Raw genomic sequence first — 21421 nt, forward strand, 5'->3', positions numbered from 1 at the left:
CAAATTCGACACCTGACGAGCCGGATGATGAGAACATCGGAAAGCAGACCAATCAACGATGTGTGAAGTGTGAAATATTAGAATTCATAGATTTGGTATTAGAAAATTATTGGACAGAGTAATAACATACGTTTAATTGACCAATTGGAAATTAGGGGATAGTTTGGGTGACTTTGATATAACAACGTGACAGAGGAGACCAGATTCAGATTTATGCCTTTTCTTTCTAGGTACCAACTGCACTGTCTAAATAGTTTTCTTTAGGTAGATGTTTTCCAAATTTGTGTTCTAAATTGTTTTTGCATGAAGACCTGCATGCTGATGCTAATCTGGGTTAGTTGAGGCTATTCACATGACGACTGACAACTTGCAGGGACAAATGGTTGATGAACTATTTTGCTGAACTGTATGGATTGTGCCGTATTATTGAAATTGGTTTTACTAATGATTTTTGCTGATGCTTTAGAATTCCTTGTGATTCAAGCTTTGATTAGATCAAGTTTCTTGCGTCTTTATGGTTAACCATTATTATTAATTGCGTTTGATTTTAATTGAAGATTAAGCTACATGATTTTAGCATTGTTAATAATGGAGAAATAAACTTACTAAACTTTAATCAAAGGTGTGGTTATTCATGGCTGAAAGGTCATGGTGTGTGAAATTTACTGACTCAATTGATTATTTATTTGGCTAATGATTATTGATTATTGTTTCTGCTCTGGAACTATAGTAAGACCATCTTAAACGAGTCAAACGGTTCATCGACCTATACGAGTCCCTTGCTAGTTTACTTATTAAGGACAGACGCATTAACAAAAGTAAACACAACCTTATGCCAAGATGGAAGAACGCAAATGCCAGGAAGGTGCTTCTGGTATCCTCTGTTGACTGCAGTCCCCTTACTACAGACCAGTAAACCAGTTAATTAGAATGAAATGCTTAGAAGCTGGTTTGTGATGCAGTAGCTACTGGTGATCTTTGATAGTGGGGCATAACACTTGCCAGAAGTCCGCCAATCTTTTTCGTTTTCAAAATTAGCTCCATATGTTAAGAAACACCTTCATTGTGCTAATGACATCATTTTGTTATGGGAACCCCATTAATGCCAGTTATTAAATACAATATTCCAATTCCAGAATTTTGCCATTGATATTGCCCAAGTACCAAGGGTGGTCTGTATGTCAAACATTACCGCTAGTATTTCAGAGCCAACATTTTATCATGGTTTGCTTTCCCTAACCTGCCCCATCTGCCCCAAGATGCCATGGCTTCCGTCTCTAAGACAAGGAGTTGCCTCTGGTATGCCAGCACGAACATTTTGCTATAGGTGTCCGTTTATGTCAAGTATTACTTCCAGTATTATAGGATCTTCATGTTGTTTTGCGTGCCCTCCCTTATAACAAAAATTACCTCCAACATCTCAGCTCCAGCATTTTGCCATGGGTCACCCCATGCCAAATATTTTTTCCAGTATGCAGCGCTGCAACATTTTTGCCACATGAGCCTCATGCCAAGAATTACTTGTGGTATGTCAGTGCCTGCTATTTGTCCTGGGTTCCCTTCCTTATGTTCGTAATTATCTCCAGTATGCCAGCAGCTAAGCAGCATTATGGTACCTTAAATGCCACCATAAACCCAGAATTCTATTGTGCATGCCTTGGTTAGAGGCAGACCCACAATCATAAAACACACAAATGCACTTTTACACATGCACACTCTCTCACTCATACTCACATACACTCTCTTCCCCCTCACTCACTGTAACTCATACTCACTCCTATCCACTGTTACTCGCATACAAATGTACTCATACTCACTGGTTCTTACTCTCATTTACACAGACATTCACTTATCACACTCACTTTTTCTTAACGAAATCTTTTTATTGAATTTGCAAGCAGACATCAATAGCCACTGTTTTCCCCCATTGAGCAAGCAATGAAAGTTACACATCAATGGAACTGAAGCAAATCATTTTTGACAACTCACCCTGCCTGCTTCCCCCTCGACTGACCCTATCTCCTCCTCTTCCCCCACACCCAGATATGGCTACACCTCCAAACTCCTGTATCTTCTCAATGGGCTCCATTGCCTCTCCCATTTATTGGGGCACCTCCAGCCTGCAAATAAACATGCTTTTCTGCCATCATGCACATGTCCATATCCTCTGCCCATAATTGAAAGGCTGGAGCTTCCATCCCCCCCAGCTTCTTGTAATGCCCCTTTTTACTACAGCCAGACCCACGATTAGCAGCAATTAGGTGTACAGCGGCAGACCCTCACCCCCCTTTATATTGAGTATCAGCGTCTTTGCAGTATTGTCCACTTTGGTGCCAGTTACACTGCAGAGGCCCTGGCAGACCGCCACCCAGAAGGGCTATATTTTCTCACAGGACCACACCATGTGAAGAAAGTACCCTACCTCACCACAACCTCTACTATACACAGAAGAGATCACCCTCCCCATCTTATAGAGGACCAACCTGGTGTAGTAGTTCTATGCAGCAAACAGAACTGCATAGCCTAACATTTGTGAAGCACCTTTTATGCAGGCACTGCAGTCTATTTCCTATAATTGCAATGAAGTGCAGGAATCAGACGCTGACAATTTCAATAACTGGCAGAACTCTGCATTGGACAATATTGCAGCCCAAAAAACACACACCTCTAATAGATTATCTACTTCTGCGCCTTGGCTCACTGATGCTCTTAAGGTGGAGAAATCTCGATGCAAAAGACTTGAACAGAGATGGAGGATGGCTTGTGAAAATGAGGCAAAAGTAACCTACGTAACCACACAGAAAAGCTTTCATTTTGCCATCTGGAAAGCTAAGAACTTCTTCACTGCTTCATTTCCAAGGCAGATAATAAGCTTTGTGAATTTTTAAAATTTGTCAAAAGTTTCCTCTCCCCCAAGATGAAAGAAAACATTCTCTCCTTTGCTGCAACTCTGTCAAAATCTGTCCAATATTTTGTAATAAGAAAATTCAAAACCTCTACAACCAATTCACATTGCCGAATATACCTGACACAGGCACTGCTGTTTTCACTCAGCCAGGTCCTCTTCTCACAAGGTTTGACCCTATCTCCTTAGAAGATTCAGCTTCGGAACTGGCCAGGTGCAAATCAGGATGCCCTCTGGACCACTGTCCTCCGACTATTTTAAATCTGGTCTCTGATGTGGTAAACCCCACCCTCAATATGCTCTTGTTGAACTCCCTGATATTGGGCGCGGTTCCAGCATTCTCAAAAAGCAGAGGCAGCAAGGTTATCAGCAACTTTAGACCTTATCTCTTCTTTCTACTGTTGCCAAACTTCTAGAGAAAAGGGGCTACATGCAACTGTCTCACTTCTTAGAGTCTGCATGAATCCAGTCGGGTTTTCGCATGGGCTTCAGTACAGAGTTCACTCTACTTGAGGTATCTGAATTTATTAAGGAAAAGCTCGATCTGAGCTCTCCTGGGGTGGTCATACTTTTGGATCTGTCTCCGGTCTTTCATATTATTTCTCATGCCATCCTAATTGACAGAATTGAGAGAATTAGTATCAGAGGCCAGGCTCTGCGCTGGCTTAAATCTTTCCTGTCTGATTGATCAAGGAGTCTTCCTTCCACATTTCATTTCTTCTTCTAAACCTCTGGTTTGCAGGGTCCCCAGGGTTCTGTACTCTGCACTGTCATTTTCAAATTCTACCTTGAGCCACTGGCGAATCTGGTGAGTCCTGGGGGGTGTGGGTGGTATCCTACGCAGTTGACACCCAGCTCCCCTTGGCCTTCCATGAAACATGCCCGCAACTCTGAGCTCCTTCAAGCTTTTCCTGAAGGCAGTGGTGGAATGGATGGAGGGAATCTCTCTCAAATCGAACTCATGCAAAACAGAGATCCTTTATTTGGCACTAAGTCCTTCCCCGAGGCTAATCTATGGTAGCCATCTGAACTGGATGTTTCTCTCGCCAACAATGATGGGCACAAACGTTGGAGTAAAATATGATGCAAATCTCACTTTTGAGCCCCAAATTAAGGCTCTATCTGTTACTTGTTCTGTTACTCTCAGGTCTCTCAGAAGGATGCTCCACTTCATTCCTGTGGATTCCTGAAAAATAGTCATCCCCACCCTCGTTACAGCCAAACTGGATTTTGCTAACAGTTTATATCTGGGCCTTCTGGCTTTTCTAATACATTGACACCAAATTATCCAGAACTTTGCTGCATGCCTCATCTTGAAGATCCCCCTCAGTTTGCCAGTTTCTCATCACCTTCTGCATCCTTCCTGGCTCCCAGTCACGTACACGATCTAGCTTAAGGCACTCACATCTTATAGTTCTCTTACACCGATTTTGGATAATCCATTCACAAAGGATCTTAGGCCCTCATTACAACCCTGGCAGTTGGTGTTAAAGCGGCGGTAAGACCACCGACAGGCCGGCGGTTAAAAAAATGGAATTCTGACCGTGGCAGAAACCGCCAACATAGACAGCCACTTTAACACTCCGACCGCCACGGCGGTACAAACAAACAGCATGGCGGTCACCTCCAACAGACAGGCGGAAGACAATGTACCGCCCACACCATTATGAGAGGCCAATCCGCTACCTTTTCCGGGGCGGATTCAACGCGAACAAAAACACGGCGGAAACAGGACTTGGACGGGAAAACGCTCACCTCTACACACCCCACGAAGAACCAGGATGCTATGGAGCCGGAACTCCAAATTCTACCTGTCATTCTCTTCCTGCTCCTCTACCAGGAGCACAACCGACGGCGGCGACCACCACGGTGAGTACTGGACCTACGACACGGGGGGGGAATGAGAGTGACACACACACGCAACACGCAACACCCACACCCCCACCCTCACCCACAACATCATACACACAAATACATGTTGAAACATTACATTTACACCCCCAACCCCCGCGGAAGAACGCAAGGACAAAAGGAAATGATTTGAACGATTGTAATGGGTAAAAATCCATTTGTCAAAAATATATATATACACTATTAACAAATATGTACACCAAGATTTCAAGTCCATGTACTGCTCCTACATAGTCCGTGGACCACTGGGCCCAACATGCATGGGCGAGGCCCTCACAAGATACCCGATCCAAACGGAGAGAACACTGCTGGGGCATCAGATCGAAATAAAACAGGCACCTCAGGGGGAAGGGAAGGAGGGGCACCTCAGCCGGATGAGTGCATGACGCCAGCTCCATGCCCATTGAGGTATCCTGGGGAGTGCAAAGCCACAGTCTCTCAAGTCTCTCCAGTGGGTGGTTTGCCCACTGCTTTATCCTGGGGAGTGCAAAACCACAGTCTCTGAAGTCTCTCCAGTGGGTGGTTTGCCCACTGCTTTATCCTGTGGAGTGCAAAGCCACAGTCTCTGAAGTCTCTCCAGTGGGTGGTTTGCCCGCTGCTTTATCCTGTGGAGTGCAAAGGCACAGTCTCTCAAGTCTCTCCAGTGGGTGGTTTGCCCGCTGCTTTATCCTGGGGAGTGCAAAGCCACAGTCTCTCAAGTCTCTCCAGTGGGTGGGTTGCCCACTGCTTTATCCTGGGGAGTGCAAAGCCACAGTCTCTCAAGTGGATAACAGTCTCCACCGGTTCTGGAGGGGGCTTTGTGCCCAGAGTGCTTCATACTGCCAAGGACTGAGGTAGTGGATGTCATCCTCCACTGGTTCTGGAGGGGGCTTTGTGCCCAGAGTGCTTCATCCTGCCAAGGACAGAGATAGTGGATGTCATTCTCCACTGACGGTGGGCCAACATGGAAGCTGTCCAGGCACCTGGAACTGACCACCAGCCCTGTACGACTGACCACTGGGGATGACTGAGGTGGTGCCATAGGCACAGGATGTGGCGTGGCCGCTGGCGGTGCTGGCGGCGGCCTCAGTGGCGGCGGTGCTTGCGGCGCTCATTGGGCAGCGGTGCTGGTGGGTGGCTCAGTGAGCGTGCTGCTGGCGGTGGTGTCCTGGGCAGCGGTGCTGGTGGGTGGCTCAGTAAGCATGCTGCTGGCGGCGGTGTCCTGGGCAGCGGTGGCCATGGAGGCAGTGCATGTAGCGGTGCCGGTGGCGGTCTTGTCCGCCGTGCAGGTTCGCGGCGACTTCCCTTTCTTCCTCTGGCCCTTCCCCACCTTGGATGGTGGCGCAGCTGTCTTGCCACTCACAACTGTAGTCCTGGGAGAGCCCTTGGTGTTTTGGCCTTCTCCCTCCGGGCTGTGGCCGGTGTACGTTTGCTGACTTTGGGTGAAGGTGCATGGGCTGGGGCCTGTCGTGAGGTGGATTGCTGTTGGGTGGGTGTGTGACTGCGTTTGTGTAGTTTGGGAGAAGGGCTCACAGACACACTGGTAGAGGACACAGGGGATGTGTGAATGGTAGTGGGGGTGGTGACTGCACGTGAGCGGTGTGTGGTGTGTGGTGATGGGCGTGCTGGTGATGGACGTTGCGGCTGAAGATGTAGTGCATGCAGGTGTGAGTGGAGACGTGACAGGGAGGGAGAAGTGGAGGAGGGGGACACAGTGGAGGCAGTGGATGTTGGCATGTGTGCATGGGTATGATGCTTGTGTGAGTGCCTGTGGGATGTGTGGTGCTTATGTTTGCCAGAGCTACCTTTGTGTGTTGAGGTGTGTGCATGCTGGTCTGATGGTGTGCTTGGGATAGGCTGAGGTACTGGGGATTGGGTCTGGGTGGAGGAAGTTGGAGGGGGGAGGCTGGACACAGGGACAATGGCTGCCATCAGTGCTGAGGCCAGAGTCTGAAAAGCTCGCTGTGGGGCTGCCTGACCAGAATGAATGCCCTCCAGGTATGCATTTGTCTGTTGCAACTGCCTCTCTACACCCTGGATGGCATTCAGAACGGTAGACTGCCCAACAGTGAGGGATCTCAGGAGGTCAATGGCCTCCTCACTGAGGGCAGCAGGGCTGACAGGTGCCTGGGGCGAAGGAGATGCCCACCCTCCTGGGTGAGCAGCCACGGGACACACGCTGAGGGGCTGCTGGGAGGGCGGTGCTGGAAGGGGGGGTGGCGCCTGTACCTGTAAAAGCGGTGGCCACAGAGGGGCCAGCCACCGCAACGGAGCTCCTATCAGAGGAGGAGTTGGTGTCGCTGGTCAAGAAAGTAGAAAGACATGTTCAGTGCATGCAATACTGCTACCGTTGGCGGACACTACAGACACAGCAGCCCTCTGCACTACACCATGCACTTAGAGTTCCCTAATTAATCACAGGGCCATGGGGTACAAGGCCTATGCCCAATTGCTGCACACATGGAAGTCACAGGAGCCTGACTAGGGGTAGATGGCTCTTACCACTGGTGGGGATGGGGTGCCACTGAGCCTGCCTCACAAAGAGTCCCTGCCTGCAAAACCCGCCCTGGCCTCGGGTAACCCACTGCCCACCTCCCCCACCCAGACACCTCCCATGCACGCTGAATCAGCTGAATGAGAGTGTACTCACCCCCTTGTGGCTGCTGTGATGCCCTCAAGCGCCTATCCAACTCCGGATACGCCACCGCCAGGATCCAGAACATCAGGGGGTCATGGTGCGACGGGCACCCCTCCCACGTTGGGAGGCCATCCCCAGCTGGGCCTCTGCCGTCGTCTTGCTCCAACGGTGAATGTCCTCCAATCTTTTATGGCAGCAGGTGCTCCGTCTATGGTGGACCCCCAGGGTCCAGACTTCCTTGGCGATGGCACGCCAAATATCCTTCTTCTGGTGGGCGCTGACCTAGAGGACCTAGAGGAATAGTGCAGGGGAAAAGGAGAAAATATAACCATCCAGACCGTCACAGTCATTGGCCCACATTCCCACCCTTGCCCTGACGCACATACACTCACCGTCGTTTTATGAATGCCTCATTCCCCCCCCCCATCTCCCATCCACACCACTCCAAACAGGCATTGCCCATACCGCATGCTCACAGTGTACTCACCTGTTTGTCTGGAGGACCGTAGAATAGTGTGTACTGGGGGAGGACCCCATCCACTAATTTGTCCAACTCCTCCGAAGTGAAGACAGGGGCCCTTTCCCCAGACACTGTAGCCATTGTCGCTTCCAGACTGAGGTCACAGCAGCACTTGCAGTGAGTGAACAGAGAGAAAATGGCGGTCACGTCCGCAGCGGTGCGTACCGTCACCGCTGGTGTACATCGTCATTGGCTCCTGGGACCCATAGGGTCCAATGTTAAACAAAGCAGGATTGCACCGCGGTCTTCGACCGCCTATCCGCAACGGTGTACAACGCCAGCGCAGTTACCTCATATCCCATTGTCCCACCTTACATGTCAGGCAGCTGCCATTTCAGGGGGCCACATGGCATTAATTTTAAATGCATCACACATATCTAGGCCTTGCATTCACACTAAGACAGGCACATAGCAGATTGACAAATGTGTGGAATAAAGTTGTGTTTTCGTACCTCAGTGTTGGCTGACCCTCTGCTCGCTGTTCTCATCCATAGAGCACGTCCGCTGGGGCAGGTGAGGAGATGGCGGCATCTTCCGGTGTACAGATCGCTGGTGGACCTGTCGACAATGGAAGAGCGACATGTAATTGTCACCTACAGACTTGACCGTGCCATAATCCATGAACTGTGTGCCCAGTTGGAGGCAGACCTGATGTCAGCTATCTGCCATCCCACAGGTATCCCCCCTCTAGTGCAGGTCCTGTCAGTACTCCATTTCCTGGCAAGTGGGTCTTTTCAAGCGACAGTGGCCATGGCATCAGGGATGTCCCAGCCTATGTTCTCTAATGTGTTGTCCAGAGTTTTGTCTGCCCTGCTGAAACACATGCGCAGCTACATTGTTTTCCCTCAGTTGGAGGATTTGCCTACAGTGAAAGGTGACTTCTATTCTTTGGGACATATCCCCAACATCATAGGTGTCATTGATGGGACACATGTGGCCTTGTTCCCCCCCGCAGGAGTGAACAGGTGTACAGAAACCGGAAGAGTTACCATTCTATGAATGTGCAGATGGTGTGTTTGGCCAACCAGTACATCTCCCATGTGAATGCCAAGTTTCCTGGCTCAGTGCATGACACTTACATTCTGAGGAATAGCAGCATCCCTTATATGATGAGGCAACTCCAGAGGCACCGTGTGTGGCTATTAGGTGAGGACATGGACCCTATACAGTGTGAATATTTGTCTGGGGTTGTCCCTAAGGGTTAGTGTGTGTCTAACAGTTATCCCTCGACATTTGCAGATGACTCTGGCTACCCCAACCTGTCATGGCTACTGACCCCAGTGAGGAATCCCAGGACAGGGGCAGAGGAACGCTACAATGAGGCACATGGGTGAACTAGGAGGGTTATATAGAGGACCATCGGCCTCCTGAAGGCCAGGTTCAGGTGCCTCCATATGACAAGTGGTTCCCTATTCTACTCATCAAAGAAGGTGTGCCAGATCATGGTGGCCTGCTGTATGCTGCACAACTTGGCTTTGCGACGACAGGTGCCTTTTCTGCAGGAGGATGGTCCTGAAGGAGGTGTTGTGGCAGCTGTGGAGCCTGTGGACAGTGAAGAAGAGGAGGCAGAAGAAGAGGACATAGACAACAGAAACACTGTGATTCATCAATACTTCCAGTGAGATACAGGTAAGAAGACATCACTGCCTCCTACATCTGATACACTTGTTCTACCTCTCATCTGTCTGTCATTCTCACCCAGTGTATGGACCCTGATTTATCACTTTCCCTTTTGATTTCACAGATGTGGGTCCTACTGTGTGACCTCAGCTATGTTTCCTCATGGACTAGAGCTGTGTGACATAGGTATGTTGACAATACAATGGACATTGCTATTTCCCTCAGATATTGCAAATACACATTTGTGAAAGCACAGACTGACTCCAGATTGTTTTGTGATTTAAGGGTGTTTATTTAAGTGCTAAATAGTGGGGGTTGTAAAATGGTCAGGGGTGATGGTGGAGGAATGTCCATGGCAGAGTCCAGTCTATTAGTCTCACAGGTGCATTGTCTAAAGGGGCATAGGAAGTGGAGCTGGGGCAGTTTAAGAATGGACAGGGTGACAAAGTGGGACAGAAGGATGACAATCAAGGTGGTCTCATTTCTTGGCGGGGATCTTGGCATTGTTCTCTGTCTTTGTCCTGGATCTCAGGGACCACTTGCCGGGTGGTTCTCCATCTGCAGGGGGTGGGGTGCTGGTGTCGTGGTCCTGTGGCGGTGCCTCCTGTCCACTAGCGCCGGCGGAGGTGGTGGGCAGTTCATCGTCCAGGCTAGTGTCAGGGGCCCCTTGTTGTGCCACAGTGTCCCTCCTGGTGTTCACGAGTTCCTTCAGCACCCACACAATGGTGCCCAGGGTAGTATTGATGGATTTGAGTTCCTCCCTGAACCCCAAATACTGTTCCTCCTGCAGCCACTGGGTCTCCTGAGACGGTCAGTACCGTTGCCATCGTCCCCTGGGAATGATGGTAGGCTCCCATGATGTTGGAGAGGGCCTCGTGGAGAGTGGGTTCCCTGGGCCTGTCCTCCCCCTGTTGCACAGCAGCCCTCCCAGTTCCTCTGTGTTCCTGGGCCTCTGCGCCCTGAACCGTGTGCCCACTACCACTGCCCCCAGGTCCCTGTTGTTCTTGGGTTTGTGGGTTAGCCTGGGTTCCCTGTAGTGGTGGACACACTGCTGCTTGATGTGTCCTGGGGACAGAGGTATGGGCCCGCTGGGTGGGTGCTGTGCTGGTGTTTCCTGAGGGAGGAGGCTCTGTGGTGGCTTGTGCCAGTGTGAGGGGAACCGACTGTCCCGAGGACCCAGATGGGCCAGGCTGGTCATCTAGATCCAGTTGGACAGAGCTGCTGTGGGTGGAGTGGACATGTCTGGAACCTCCTGTCCGGTGATGTTGAGTAGGGGCCCTGCAGGGGTGTAAAGGCATGATTATTGCATCTGTGTGTGCCATGGTGTGCAATGGGTGGGTGACCCTGTACCCCAGTACTTGCATTCCTCTGTAAGACCTTGTGTGCTAATTGATTAGGGGTCTGTGTGGGTATGTGTAGTGGACATGCATTGGTGATGGGTGTCCATGCTTTGTTGCTGCATGCAGGGGTTGGTGTTGGGATGCATGGTTTGTGATTGTGGAACATATGTGAGGAGTGGGAGTGATGGGGATGAGGGTGAGGGTGGGGATATGTGATAGCATGCAGGTAGGGTGGGGGATGTAATAGTTAAGATTTGACTTACCAGAGTCCATTCCTCCTGCTACTCCTGCGAGGCCCTCAGGATGTAGTATAGCCAAGATCTGCTCATCCCATGTTGTTAGTTGTGGGGTAGGAGGTGGGGGTCCACCGCCAGTCCTCTGAACCGCAATGTGGTGTCTTGAGACCGCGGAACGCACCTTCCCCCGTAGGTTGTTCCACCTCTTCCTGATGTCATCCTGTGTTCTTGGGTGCTGTCCCACTGCGTTGACCCTGTCGACCATTCTGCGCCATAGCTCCATCTTCCTAGCTATGGTGGTGTGCTGCACCTGTAATCCGAATAGCTGTGGCTCTACCCGGATGATTTCCTCCACCATGACCCTGAGCTCCTCCTCAGAAAACCTGGGGTGTCTTTGCGGTGCCATGCGGTGGTGTGGGTGATGTGTGAGGTGGTGTGTGTTGTGATGTGTGGGGTGATGTTTAGGGGTGTGTGGTGTTTTGTGAGTGTATGTGTATGTGTGATGGTGTTGTGTGCCTCTGTATGCTGGTATTGTCTTTGCTGTGCTGTCTCTCTGGCCTTCATCAACATTTTTGGTAGTAAGGGTTTGTGGTGATGTGGGTGGGTGTTTTATATTGTATTGGCTGTGTGGGAGTGGTGTGTGTATGTGTATCAGGTATGTGTATTTGGAATTGTCCAATGTGGTACTGTTTTGTAAATGTGTGTGTATTTTGAGTGCGGCGGTGTGTACCGCCAATGGTTTACCGCGGTTGAAAGACCGCCGCGTGGATTCGTGGGTCGTGATAGTGTGGGCGTGTTCCTGTTGGCGTGACGGTGGAGGTTTTGCTATCGCCAGTTTATCACGGACCTTTGGTGTGGCGGACTTGTGTGGGTTTCTAGATTTTGGCGGATTCCGAGCTGTAGGTCGTAATAGCTGTGGCGGAATTCCGCGGCCGCAGCGGTGTGTTGGCGGTCTTCTGCACGGCGGTAAGCGGGATTTACTGCCAATGTTGTAATGAGGGCCTTAGTTTGGAAGTACCATGGTCTTTCCAACCAATTTGAAGAAGTCTCATCTGGTTTCTCTTCTGGACATAGACTACAAAGCAGCCCATTTTCAAACAGATCTGGGATTAGTTCTTCTTGTGGATCTAATGATAAAGATCAGATCTCACCTCTTAGGTTCTCATACAGTAGGACATGATTTCAAGTTCTTAGAGACATGGAGGCTGTGTTATTAACAGTAGCTTGGCCTATGTTTCACCCAGGGAAGGTGATGTGTCACTTTCTTTTGATACGTGATACAACATTTCAAAATGCAGAGAGAGCAATTCCAGCTTTTCAGGAAACTTTTCTAATGCCAATGATTCAACATGTACATGAAGGAACACCTTTCTTCAATTTTAGTAATCATCACAACAGATACAGCTGGTATTAGCTGGCTATAGAAAAAGTAACATTTAAGAGATGAAGGTCAACATTGGAAAAGAGACTTTCCTCAAATTGGAAGGAACTAGAAGCCATTCATTTGACCGTAATTGGGTTTTCAGCAGCCCTGAAGGGGAAGGCGGTGTTTATAAGGAGGGACAACACAACTGCAAAGTTTTATATCAGCAGGCAGTGGGGACTTACTCCCATGCACTATAAAGGATTACGCATTTCATTTTGCTATAGGTAGAAATGGATCTTAACTCCCAAAAAAGCAGTTCATATTTGATGGCTGACAAAGTGGATGCAGACAGATTAGGCAGGATCTTCTCATCATCTCACAGTGTTAGTCTAGATCCAAACCTGTGTTCTCTGATCTGCAAGACATAAAGGATCCTGAATATAGAAGTGTTTGCCTTTTTCCTCAGTTTTGTTTCTGGTTTTAGGTGACAGTAACAGTGGGGGTAGATGCTCTTTCATTTCCAAATTATTAATAACAATCAGGAGGGAGGGTGTTACCTCTTGTCTGTCAAGTGATGACTGCCAAGACTCGTTATGTCCAAGTCTTCCCTATTCTTTGAGCTATCTCATTCTATCTCACGACACTCCGTTATACCTTCACTTATTAGCCTGCACATTGAGCAAGTAGTGTTGCAGGACAAAGAGCTTCCAGAGAACTAGCAAGTCCTGTACAAACTTCCAGATGACAGTCCTCTTTGAGATCTTATTCCTGGCACTGGACATCATTCAGGAATTGGTGCAGCTGCAAAGATCTTGATCCTGTTGTGGATGATGTAAATATTTGATCTTTTCTCAAGAAGATTTTCAGTAAGGGTTGTCAGTGGTACTTTTCATTTGGAATGGGCATCAATCAAAGCACTCACGGAACCCTGTAGTGGTGTTCTGTCTTATGAACTCTACGCTCTTAAACCTGTGTGGAGTTTTGCAAATTATCATAGCCTTCCTACTTCCCATTGGTCTTAGGTTGGCTGATTAGGGGATGTTGGAGCTTGATTAGGATGTCTTCTGGGTAGGTGATCTAGAAATGCTACTTGGGAGTGTCTAAAGTGGTGTATTTGTCGCTTATGCTCTGGAGTTCCTGTCTGTGAAAGTGGAACTTACTGCTGTAGTGTAAGGACTAGTAATAAGGAATAATTGAATCAGAGTAAGTGTTGATTATAATAAGCACGATTTGAAACAATACTCACCTTATTAGTGAGAGTTCAATTGTTCCATCAGTTGTACCCCACGTGGTATTGAGAGCTACACAAATGATGAAGATGCTGCATTTAAAATAAAATTGTGAATACACGCCAACTGCTGCCTGCTGGCTCTGGCGTTGCCCAGCCCATGGCATAATAACATTACATGAGAGTGAGTCAGTCGTACTGACATGGCCTCAATCTCAAGCAATTATATGGAAATCACAGAAGTATTTACTAAAATTAATAGCCATCATAGCCTGGCCGTAGCGGGGCCTGACTTTATTATTTCAAAGACATGATGATTCGATATAAAAATATGACCACCGCTACTGGGTCGCGCACCCACCGGCGTCACTTATAACATGAGAGACAGTGTGACTGAATCCATCAGTTGTGTTGCACATGGCTCAGACAGTCTAACACAGCTAGGGCAGTCACAGAACTGTCATAGTTTAATACGGCTTAGTCTCCCAGGCACTTACTTCATTGACAATGCCTTGGCTGAGCTGAGCCCGTCTGCCGATGCCACAGGCCAGTGGGCTGGACCGGGTCCCACTGACTTGCTGGCGGCGTGTCTGGTAACCAACCACCTTGCCATCAATCATGTGACTAGCGAGTAGCCTCCGGTGCTGCAGCACCTGGGCCCAGGCTGGTGTTGCCCTGTCCCGCCACCCCACCACAAAGCCAGCGGCCGGCATGGTCGTGAGGAACTCCAAGAAGAGCAGCCACTCATTAGCAAAACTTACTTATTTGAAATGCCTCCTGTGGCTCGCAGCTGCGGCAGTACGGAGGCAGGTGGACCCATGACTCACCTAACTTAGCGTATTAATCTGTCCCACACTCTCAGTCTACCTAACCATTAGGCACTGACAATGTCAGTTTAGGTCATGTCCCATGTGTCAGCCCTGGGGTGTGTCTCTACCTGGATACATTTTAGCAGTACTCAGAGAACTGCAAGCAGATCTAGCCAGCCACCGCGCTGGCAGCTAGTACAGCTCAGTTGATCATGCATTTAGCAGCGCTCTGCTTGCCAAACCAGGAGGTGCATGATTTTCCATTTCAGTGCTGTGATGCGGACAACCACACTGAAATGCGTTAGACTGAGGCCTCATGTGTGGTATTTGGCAGGGATGGTCGTCATCGGACGTTATCATCATGTGTTGGTCCCACTATCCAATGTAACACGTCACCATGGGAGCCATATCGGCTTGGGACAACATGGATGATCGCACCCATGGTCTTGTGATCTAGCCTAATACTTCACTATACATGCCTTATTTGCTTGGGAAAGTATGGGTGATCGCACGCCCAGATTCAACTGCTTTTTGAGGAAAGGGCAGGTGATAGCACATACAGATTTAACTGCTTATTGATGAAAAAGCTATTATTGAGACATTGTATGCACACATGCACAAATTTCTTCTACCAGATCCAGGAAAAAGTGATTGGACTTTAAAATATACATATAATACTTGCACAGCGAAGCACTGGAAAAACCTGAATGAAGGTACTTTACTTATTTGGAGATTTACACCCCAGATTGTGCCCACAACATATATTGAGTGAACATGGCAGGAACAAGTATTTCACAACCCCCACAGTTTTTATCTGAGGAGGGGATCCATTTATAATATGAACACAATGGAAAAAACTATGTCACTCTTACATTTTGGCCATTGGAGGAGAGAAATGTTCAGCTACTAGAAAACAAGTTGTTTTATTACACAATTTAGGTGTTGAAGGTAGAAATGTGGATGAAAGTGGTCTTCAAATGTTTTAAAGCTGTGCACCCCAGTAGAAAAAAAGAATTATTGTCTGCCCTCTAAATTTTTCAAAATTATATTATTAAATTGGCAATGTTTAAAAATGTCTAGACTTATTTAACCATTGTAGTTAAATTCTATTACTACTTTGGAAATGCAATCAAATACATTATGCCAAGCATACTGTTCTGGTCAGGCAGGCCTTACTAACATATAAAAGTGTCCACAGTGTGATTTTTAGAAGTGTGAGTGTGGTGGGGGTTTTGAAGAGTATTTGGAGTCCCTTCCCTTTTGACACATACTCCTAGCTTGGATATAAATAACAAAACATGTTAGTGATGGCCTATTACAGAGTGGTTTACTGCTGCTCATTCAGCTTAAAACAAAATTCTGTTGTCATCATAGGGCTTCTTTGGGCCATAGGCTGATGTCCTCCTCAGATCGTTTGAGGTTCCCCGAGTCCCACTCCCCAGTTTGAAGACTCCCGCGTTAAAAAAACATTATAATGTAATTCTTGAGAGACATACACTTTTCATGAGGATGCAAGGTGTGACAGAGAAAACTGGAGGTTAAGTGACCAGTATGAGGACAAATGGACAGGTGAATTTGAAAATGTCAATGATTTGTTGATTAGGGATCAGCTTGTGAGGTGTGTGAAAATAAAAGAGTACAAGAAAAGTTACATGCTAGGAACCCTGATTTAAAGGAAGCTATCGCTATTATAAAGTATATGGAGAATGCCACAGATTGGGTACATGAGATGAGTAAAGGAGGAAATGATGATGTAGTTTGTCTGGGAAATCCTGTAAAGGACAAAGTGATGTGCAAATTAGTGAGAAAATTGGTGAAATTAGTTAATTAAATGAGGTGAGTGTATAGAGTTCCATGAGCAGCGGAATCAGGCATGTCGTACTGCTCTCACTGATTGTTAGCGCTGGGAGCTTGTTCCATGCCATAAAATCGGCGCAAACAGCAAAATGCAGGGAGCTAGAGGCCTCTGCTTCTTTCTGAAATTCAAGTAGATTTTCTACTTGAGCAGCAGCTTTCTCAGCGCAAACAGTTGCAACCTGTTGCAACCGCTTGCGTTGATAAATATCGCCAGGAGGTGTTCTAGCACCTGAAAATCACCCTAGGGGATGCAATTTCTTGCTTGCAAACTTAACGTTGGTGAGCGAGCATGAGAAAAAAACACCACATGAAGGAGTTTTGCCGGAACTCCATGCTCCAAGTGGAGTGGAAAAAACCCTGCAAACACTGCTAGCAGAGTGGAATTTTTCACACACCCCTATGAAACAGTTGTATGTTAAGTGTTTCAGGTGTGGTAGCAAAGAACACTTTCCCAGCAGTTTTGGGTGTTTCGCTAGATGAGCAATTTGCAAGAAATGTGGGAGTAAGGTGCATTATGCTGGAGTATGTATAAGTAGCAAGGTGCAAAATGTGTCAAGTATGGAGTCAGAAAAAAATGAAAAAACTCTAGTTGTAAGTATTAAAACTGACGCACAGTTGATGATGACAGGTGGGTCATGCCTGTATGTGAAATCTTCATTAAGGGCAAACTCATTAACGTTTTAGTAGGCTCTGGGTCTCCATACACTGTGGTTGGCAACAAGAATTAGAAGGATATTTTTGGTGCAGAAGACTTTGAATTGTTACCCTCTGGCATCAGTCCAGTGTGATATGGGGGAGAGAAAATTCATGTTTTAGGTTACTCTATTATGAAAATCCAACTCAAAGAGTGGCGAGAAGAAGAAATAACTTGTTGGGGTGGCATCACCAGGGTGACATGGCCATAATGCTGAATCCAAATTAACCAGATATAGGGTGTCATTCCAACCCTGGCGGTCGGTGTTAAAGCGGCGGCAAAACTGCCAACAGGCTGGCGGTAAAAAAAATGCAATTCCGACCCTGGCGGAAACCGCCAACAGAGACCGCCACTTTAACACACCGCCTGCCACGGCGGGACAAACAAACAGTGCGGCGGTCACCGCCAACAGACAGGCGGGAGACAATGTACCGCCCACCCTATCACAACCCACCAATCCGCCACCTTTTCCGGGGCAGTAGCCCCGCCGATAAAAACACGGCGGAAACAGACATTTCAAACGGAAAACGCTCACCTCCATACACCCCACGAGGAATCTGGACAGCATGGAACCCGAACTCCACATCCTACCAGCCATTGTCTTCCTGCTCCTCTACCAGGAGCACGAACGCCGGCGCAGAAGACAACGGTGAGTACTGCACCTACGACACAGGGGAGGGGGGAGGAGAAAATATTACGGGGACACTCATACGCGACACACCCACCCCCACCCTCACCCACTACAACACACACATCAATGCATAGCAACACATCACAGTTACCCCCCAAACCCCCCGGAAGAATGCAAAGACAAATGGAAATGATTATAAATTTAGAATTATATTGTAAGACTGAGTATAAAATATATCACACATCAATAACTTTATATACATAAATTGTCCAGTCCGATATGTGTATCAGCCATTGTTCGTGGGCCACTGGGCCAAAACACATGGGCAAAGCCCACACAGGATACCTGCCTCCAACGGAGAGAACACTGCAGGGGCATCAGATAGGAAAACTACAGGCACCTCAGGGGGAAGGGAAGGGGGGGCACCTCAGCCAGATGAGTCCACGACGCCAGATCCACGAGGGGCCTCCATGGCCACTGTGCCATCCTGGGGAGTGCAACGCCACAGTCTCTCAAGTCTCTACAGTGGGTGGGTTGCCCACTAGACCATCCTGGGGAGTGCAAATCCACAGTCTCTCAAGTCTCTACAGTGGGTGGGTTGCCCACTAGACCATCCTGGGGAGTGCAAAGCCACAGTCTCTCAAGTGGATAAGAGTCTCCACTGGTACTGGAGGGGGACTAGTGCCCAGAGTGCTTCGTGCAGCCCTGCCCGACACAGATGCGGGCCTGCCCCTTCCGCCAATGGGCCAGTGGTTCTTGAGATGAAGGGCCCAATTCAGCGGTGCTTGAGACGGCGGTGCCCAGCGGAGCGGTGCTTGAGATGAAGGGCCCAGCGGAGCAGTGCTTGAGATGAAGGGCCCAGTTCAGCGGTTCTTGAGACGGCGGTGCCCAGCGGAGCGGTGCTTGAGATGAAGGGCCCAGTTCAGCGGTCCTTGAGACGGCGAGCCCAGCGGAGCAGTGCTTGAGATGAAGGGCCCAGCGCAGCGGTTCCTGAGACGGCGGTGCCCAGTGGAGCGGTGCTTGAGATGAAGGGCCCAGCGGAGCAGTGCTTGAGATGAAGGGTCCAGCGGAGCAGTGCTTGAGATGAAGGGCCCAGTTCAGTGGTTCTTGAGACGGCGGTGCCCAGCGGAGCGGTGCTTGAGATGAAGGGCCCAGTTCAGCGGTCCTTGAGACAGTGGTGCCCAGCGGAGCGGTGCTTGAGATGAAGGGCCCAGTTCAGCGGTGCTTGAGATGAAGGGCCCAGCGGAGCAGTGCTTGAGATGAAGGGCCCAGTTGAGCGGTGCTTGAGACCGCGGTGCCCAGCGGAGCAGTGCTTGAGATGAAGGGCCCAGCGCAGCGGTTCTTGAGACGGCGGTGCCCAGCGGAGCAGTGCTTGAGATGAAGGGCACAGTTCAGCGGTCCTTGAGACGGCGGTGCCCAGCAGAGCGGTGCTTGAGATGAAGGGCCCAGTTCAGCCCTCCTTGAGACGGCGGTGCCCAGCGGAGCGGTGCTTGAGATGAAGGGCCCAGCGGAGCAGTGCTTGAGATGAAGGGCCCAGTTCAGCGGTGCTTGAGACGGCGGTGCCCAGCCGAGCAGTGCTTGAGATGAAGGGCCCAGCGCAACGGTTCTTGAGACGGCGGTGCCCAGCGGAGCGGTGCTTGAGATGAAGGGCCCAGCGGAGCAGTGCTTGAGATGAAGGGCCCAGCGGAGCAGTGCTTGAGATGAAGGGCCCAGTTCAGCGGTTCTTGAGACGGTGGTGCCCAATGGAGCGGTGCTTGAGATGAAGGGCCCAGTTCAGCGGTCCTTGAGACGGCGGTGCCCAGCGGAGCGGTGCTTGAGATGAAGGGCCCAGCGGAGTGGTGCTTGAGATGAAGGGCCCAGCGGAGCAGTGCTTGAGATGAAGGGCCCAGTTCAGCGGTTCTTGAGACGGCAGTGCCCAGCGGAGCAGTGCTTGAGATGAAGGGCCCAGTTCAGCGGTCCTTGAGATGGCGGTGCCCAGCGGAGCGGTGCTTGAGATGAAGGGCCCAGTTCAGCGGTGCTTGAGATGAAGGGCCCTGTTCAGCGGTGCTTGAGACAGCGGTGCCCTGTTCAGCGGTGCTTGAGACGGCGGTGCCCTGTTCAGCGGTGCTTGAGACGGCGGTGCCCTATTCAGCGGTGCATGAGATGAAGGGCCCAGTTCAGCGGTGCTTGAGACGGCGGTGCCCTGTTCAGCGGTGCATGAGATGAAGGGCCCAGTTCAGCGGTGCTTGAGACGGCGGTGCCCTGTTCAGCGGTTCTTGAAACGGCGGTGCCCAGCGGAGCAGTGCTTGAGATGAAGGGCCCAGTTCAGCGGTCCTTGAGACGGCGGTGCCCAGCGGAGCGGTGCTTGAGATGAAGGGCCCAGTTCAGCGGTGCTTGAGATGAAGGGCCCAGCGGAGCAGTGCTTGAGATGAAAGGCCCAGTTCAGCGGTGCTTGAGACGGCGGTGCCCAGGGGAGCAGTGCTTGAGATGAAGGGCCCAGCGCAGCGGTTCTTGAGACAGCGGTGCCTAGCGGAGCGGTGCTTGAGATGAAGGGCCCAGTTCAGCGGTCCTTGAGACGGCGGTGCCCAGCGGAGCGGTGCTTGAGATGAGGGGCCCAGTTCAACGGTGCTTGAGATGAAGGGCCCAGCGGAGCAGTGCTTGAGATGAAGGGCCCAGTTCAGCGGTGCTTGAGACGGCGGTGCCCAGCGGAGCAGTGCTTGAGATGAAGGGTCCAGCGCAGCGGTTCTTGAGACGGCGGTGCCCAGCGGAGCGGTGCTTGAGATGAAGGGCCCAGCGGAGCAGTGCTTGAGATGAAGGGCCCAGCGGAGCAGTGCTTGAGATGAAGGGCCCAGTTCAGCGGTTCTTGAGGCGGTGGTGCCCAGCGGAGCGGTGCTTGAGATGAAGGGCCCAGTTCAGCGGTCCTTGAGACGGCGGTGCCCAGCGGAGCGGTGCTTGAGATGAAGGGCCCAGCGGAGCAGTGCTTGAGATGAAGGGCCCAGTTCAGCGGTGCTTGAGACGGCGGTGCCCAGCCGAGCAGTGCTTGAGATGAAGGGCCCAGCGCAGCGGTTCTTGAGATGGCGGTGCCCAGCGAAGCGGTGCTTGAGATGAAGGGCCCAGCGGAGCAGTGCTTGAGATGAAGGGCCCAGCGGAGCAGTGCTTGAGATGAAGGGCCCAGTTCAGCGGTTCTTGAGACGGCGGTGCCCAGCGGAGCGGTGCTTGAGATGAAGGGCCCAGTTCAGCGGTCCTTGAGACGGTGGTGCCCAGCGGAGCGGTGCTTGAGATGAAGGGCCCAGTTCAGCGGTGCTTGAGATGAAGTGCCCTGTTCAGCGGTGCTTGAGACGGCGGTGCCCTGTTCAGCGGTGCTTGAGACGGCGGTGCCCTGTTCAGCGGTGCTTGAGACGGCGGTGCCCTATTCAGCGGTGCTTGAGACGGCGGTGCCCTGTTCAGCGGTGCATGAGATGAAGGGCCCAGTTCAGCGGTGCTTGAGACGGCGGTGCCCTGTTCAGCGGTGCATGAGATGAAGGGCCCAGTTCAGCGTTGCTTGAGACGGCGGTGCCCTGTTCAGCGGTTCTTGAGATGGCAGTGCCCAGCAGAGCGGTGCTTGAGATGAGTGTCCTGGTCAGCGGATCCGGCCATGGCATGGATGTCACTCGCCACCTGACATGTGGCTGGCGGGGCCTTCCTGCCCATCTGTCTGGTGGCTTGCGG

This window comes from Pleurodeles waltl, chromosome 2_2, assembly GCF_031143425.1.
Source record: "Pleurodeles waltl isolate 20211129_DDA chromosome 2_2, aPleWal1.hap1.20221129, whole genome shotgun sequence".
NCBI classification, from domain to species: Eukaryota; Metazoa; Chordata; class Amphibia; order Caudata; family Salamandridae; genus Pleurodeles; species Pleurodeles waltl.